The sequence below is a fragment of the Solanum pennellii genome, chromosome 5 (genome assembly GCF_001406875.1).
Source record: "Solanum pennellii chromosome 5, SPENNV200".
NCBI lineage: Eukaryota > Viridiplantae > Streptophyta > Magnoliopsida > Solanales > Solanaceae > Solanum > Solanum pennellii.
The window spans coordinates 38089307-38094971 of NC_028641.1; the positions used below are offsets into that span (position 1 = coordinate 38089307).

At 27.9% G+C, this 5665-nt stretch overlaps 1 long non-coding RNA gene across 1 annotated transcript; it reads left to right on the plus strand.

Annotated features, from left to right (window-relative positions):
• Positions 1-2321: 2321 nt before the first annotated feature.
• On the plus strand, positions 2322-3961 carry LOC107020024. The gene is made up of 3 exons (XR_001456784.2): positions 2322-2453; positions 3259-3351; positions 3729-3961. It is a non-coding gene; the product is annotated as an uncharacterized LOC107020024 (long non-coding RNA).
• Positions 3962-5665: the final 1704 nt, after the last annotated feature.

Genomic DNA, 5665 nt, shown 5'->3' on the forward strand with positions numbered 1-5665 from the left:
TATATATATATATATATATATATATGTTTCTATTATATAGAAGAGCCATGAGAAGGACGATCAATGGCATATTAGTAATTTTAACATCACTTTAGGGTAAAATAATAATTGTATAACTAATGGTCAAAATAAAAATCTAGAAGAATTCATACATGTCTTAACTTTTGTTATGAGCTCATAAGGATATTATTGTAATTTTGTTTAAATGAAGAGTTATTATTACTTAATTAACTTCTTACAAAGAATAACAAATGTGTTTTGACATATTTTGGAAAGAAAATTTTGAACTAATTAAAATAAAATGAGTTTGAATAGTTAATATTTTTTTCCTAAAAATACTTTAAAGGAATATTGCGTGAACATATTTTTAATATTATGTTACATAATATGACCATTAAATTCGTATTTTAATTATTAAAATAGTCCTTAAAATGACGTAGCAGTAGTTTTTAATTAATTTGAAGAAAATATCAAATTTTTTGACTAAAAGAATGAACAATGTTTGACTATCAAGAAATCAATAATTTGACAACATATTCGTTCAAAGATTAAAAAATATAAAATTTTCATTTTTATATTTTCTTTATATCAAATATGATAAACTATTTAACAAAGAAAATTTAACATTCAAATCCTAATGAATGTTAAATTCAAACTAAAGAAAATGAGTAGTTAAAAAATAAAGAAGAACAAAAGAAAATGTTAATAGAAAAAGACTTTGTTTAGAAATATAGAGGAAGAAAACTAAAAAATAAATAAATTAGAAAAAAAAAGCTGAAAAAAGTATGTTGATTTTTTTNAAATTAGAAAAAAATAACCTGAAAAAAGTATATTGATTATTTTGTGGGGTTAAGCTTTGGAGTTTTCTTTACGACATGATATTAAGTGTAGTATCAAAAAAAATAGGGATAATGCACAAGTACCCCCTCAATCTATGTCCCAAATCACAGAGACACACTTATACTATAATAAGATTCTATTACCCCCCCCCCTGAACTTATTTTATAAGTAATTTTGTACCCCTTTTCGGCCTACGTGGCACTATCTTGTGGGGTCAACGCTGATTGACTTTTTTTTTCAACCTAGTGCCATGTAGGCAAAAAGGGGTAGAAAATTACTTTAAAAATAAGTTCAGGGGGGTTATAGGACCTTAGTAAAGTATAAGTGTGTCTCTGGAATTTCAGACATAGGTTGAGGGGGTATAACATTAGGATAATTGTTATTGTATATAGAAATAAAGTTTCTTTCATAATTGTTTTTATTTTTGTGGAGGCAAAAATAATTTTTTTTATAAATATTTTCAATATTTAGAATATAATATTACGATAATTATTATTATATATAGAAAGAAAGCTGCTTTCTTGATTGTTTTTATTGTTGTGAAGTTAGAAATCAATTTTTTAAGTATTTCTATTTATCGAAGACAATAATAAAATGTATCACAAAATTCATCGACAAAGTCAAATACAAACACATTATACTTAAGTTAAAGCAATAGAGATTCGAAAGACTTTAAATCGATCTTTACGAATTGATTGATCAATGATTAGTATTTTATCAGGTGGAAAGTTTATGGTGCAAATCACAAAATGAAGATAAATAACATTGTGAAAAATAGATACCACTTGTGAATATATATGAATTTTATACATTCCTTGAACATGAACTGTTTTAACTCTTATTTTAAAGCAATTCTCTATTTCCTTGCTACAAAGAATTTTTTAGAATTAAACTTTCTCAATTTAGGTTGTAAACGACACACTTATGTTGTATGAACATTTGAAATAAATTAAAATGTAATATATTAAAAAAATTTACTAAAGAAAAAAATAGTATAAAGTACAAAAATTTCATATCTTTGGAGGCTAATTACATCATATCCGAGAAGTTTTCTCAATTACAAAAATCTTGAATTTTTCATTCCTTTCGACTACATTCTTTGGTTGTCCAATACATTGCAAATGACATATTAGAAGGGATAGATATGTATCCAAGAGGAAATAGAAGGATCCGAGAGGAAATAGGATGCATCTGAGAGAGGAATAAAATATTTTAAGTTGTGAATTTATCTAATTTTTTCAACAAAATATGTGAAATTATATTGGGCCCGTATTACGGGCCTTAAAATATCTAGTTTCTATTTATTACTATATTATAGAAGAGCCAACAAGATGGACGACCACTGGCATTATTGAAAATAAATGTTCATTTGAAGGGCAAATAGTTCAAGTAAAACCAGGAGGTGGAAGTTCTATCCGTTAAGATATTTTGTAATTGTTACGTGGCTGCCTAATATCCACGAACTAGAAAATATAGTTACACCTTTCATCATCAACAAGGCTTCTCTAGAATAAGCATGGAGCAATTGATTTAATGAAGCCTCTTCTTAAGTTATAACTCTCATTCTGCAGGGATGATCTCTGAGATTTTCAATAATTTCATACCATTTTAAGGTGTAGTTTTATTCATTCATGTCTTCTTCTCGAATTTTCTTACTTTGTGATGTACTATGGTTGCAATTCTCTGTTTACAAAGACACAGTGTTAAAGAAGAAACTATAATTGAAATTTTGGGTTAAGAAAAGAACTTCCTTGAGGAATTTGATTTTGATTTTGTAGTTAGCTTTTCTACTTCCTTCATTTTTTTCCAACTTATTTAATTTGTTAATATAAGATAAGATGTATGTCTCTTTGAAAATTCTGTGTCAGTAGCCTAACTGCTAACTACCGAAATAAAAAGAAAATTGCCTTGAATCTTGATGCAATGTGTTTGATGAAGTTACCAATGAAAGATAAATGACCTCCATCAAATTAACTACCTTGTTCTCTCTTGTAATCACACCCAAGCTTTTAACATAATATGGCTTGATGAGCACTGATCCTAATCTAGAATAAAAACACAAGGAAATTGAAGAAAGACATTCAGATGTGTCATCCCTTTTCTCTCTGTTTTTCTCTTGCCCAGATTCTTTATTTTTCTTCCTCAATCTTTTGTGGTTTGGTTGTGTACAGTTTCTATCTCAAAAAACTATTGTTGGAATACTTTTTATGAATTTATGTTTTGCCTTATATCAAATAAAATGAGATCATTGAAATCGATACACCTCAGATTTTCTTGTCCTATGGCGGATAAGAGTTGAGAAAATATTCAATTGGACAGTGTATGTTTGCTATTAGAGAATGTGACGGTTATGATGTATGGAACGACCAATTTCATATTGTACTACAATTGAAAGGTTAATATTTTATGCAAATGTAGGTTTACCATGGATGAGAGAAGATGGTGATGCACTTGACACTGTTGCCTTATCTAGAATGAAATAATTATGTGCTGAAGTAAGCAACATTAAAGGTTAGAGTCGTATATTCAATGTTTTATTCTTAACGAGATGGACAATTTATCTCCCCATGACCATTGGGCTTATCGTCCGTTTTTCTGAATTTATAGGTAATTACTTAAAAGAGTCTCTAAATCTAAACAATAAGTAATATATATCTATCCTCCACACATTACAAAAAGACCTCTCTAAAAGCACTAATAAAGAGATCCTACACTTCACTGCTCAATCCTCACTCTTCCGTGAATTCTCTCGCAAATTGGCCATGATTTTACTCCCCTGCTTTTTTGTTTCTCTAAACCTTCCTTTCTCCTACCAGTTCAATTGGTAAAATACCCTACCTAAATTTTATAACTGCTGAACTAACTGCGTATACTTTCACTAATTGCAGATCTCTTTGGCTAAATTTCGTCGCGAATTGTGTATCCATGGTGTGTGTGTGTCGCACACATTTTTATATGCTAATTTATTTGTAGATTTGATTATGATATCAATAATTTAGTTGTAGAGGACAGTATTTTATTGGTCTTGTTTTGAGATTCCGTAGATAATTATTAGGTATTACAATTATCATATTTAATATGATATTTTATCAACTGTTTCTGTACACTATTAATTTCTCTATCGGGGTTCACTTTTGCCTATCAAAGTTAGTCGCGTTGGTTCAAGCCCATTAGTGCTCATATGAGGTAACTAATGAGAAAGGATCATGACATATGGTTATATTGAGAATGGCTTAAAGAACGTCGTCAGTATAAATAAATTCAATAATTTCTAAAAACTATTTCAATGGGAACTTATTTACCAAGTGATTCTTGAATTTTTTTCGTCGAATACAAAAATATCTTTTGAGTGATCTCAACCGATTTCATTCAAGATGTCTTTATTAGCATTAATGCTTGAGCTGAATTTCTTGATTCCCCTATTACGTTTTTTTATTAGTGTTGAGTTCTCAAGTTCTCTCTGATTACATACTTCACTTGACAAGGGTTCTTCACATGACAAGGGTGCTACATGTGATCTTCGTCAAGTATGACATATCAAATTTTTAAATATCAAGTGTTTTATTCAATTTTTCCTTAGATTGTTTTTCTTAAGCAAGAAATTTCAAAATTTAACAGAACTAAGATTTCGTTGACCAACGGAGCCAATGGCCTAGGGGTTCATTAGTGGAAAATTACATTTATTATACATAGTAAAAATAATTTTTATGTATTAGTAGATGTTGAATCTCCTTTGACCTTTTTGTGTATTTTTACTTGTTAATTATATTTTGAAATTCTGGCATTACAACTATCATTACATGGATGAAAGCACGAGCTAGAGTGATGCTGAGTACTTGTGTGTTCAGAACAAGGTTCGCATGATGTTTGCTATACATGTTCATTCTTATTGCTCATATGAAATTTATACATGTTATTATGTTATGTAATTGAGAGAATCAGGATTAAGACATTTAGGTGATCTTGAACTTTAAGTTGTCAAGATTTGCTACGGACTTCGATACAAAGTTGTAAAATTTGTTGGAGTAAGCTGCGAGGTAAGTGTCTTTGGTGTCTCATACCTGTAAGGTGTAACTTCTATAAATGTTATCTTACATAATGGTTATTTGTACGCATTAATGTAATTATCAAATCTACATCAAAATTATCAACTTAAAGTAGAAGTGAAAAAAATAGAAGAAGATCTGGCAATCTGCAATCTCAAATGTTGTATGCCATTTTTTGGAGACTTAAATCAAGTAGAAGTACAGAATGTTCATTATAGTATGGCATTTGTTTTCATTAAGATTGAGACGTCTAAATCTAAATACACATTTGAATATTAAGATGTTATCTCTTAATCTGAACTGAATTATTAGGACTATTTGTTTTCAATATCTAAATGCGCATATGAAAAATTAAATGTTATATCAATAGAACATTATAAAAATCTCATGTTAGTAAAATAGTTTTTTTTATAGAAAATAATATTTTGAACATTTTTAACGTAACAAAGTAATATGATTTATCTTTTAAGAAGTTAACATCAAGTTACATCATTAATATGATTATTTTGTGCACTTAAAAACTTTGAAAATCTAATATAATGCAATGTAAAATAGTTTATATAAAATAGTAACTATATTGTTTAGGAAAATATTTTATTTTATAATAGAAATTTATTGTTATTAACGATCAAATAACTAATATTTTTTTATTTTCTGAAATCGTGATAAATATTTATATGATGGAAGGCTTAATTATCAATTCAAATATATTGATTAATTTATGAAAGTAAAAGACGCGTATATATATATATATATATATGTATATATATATATATATA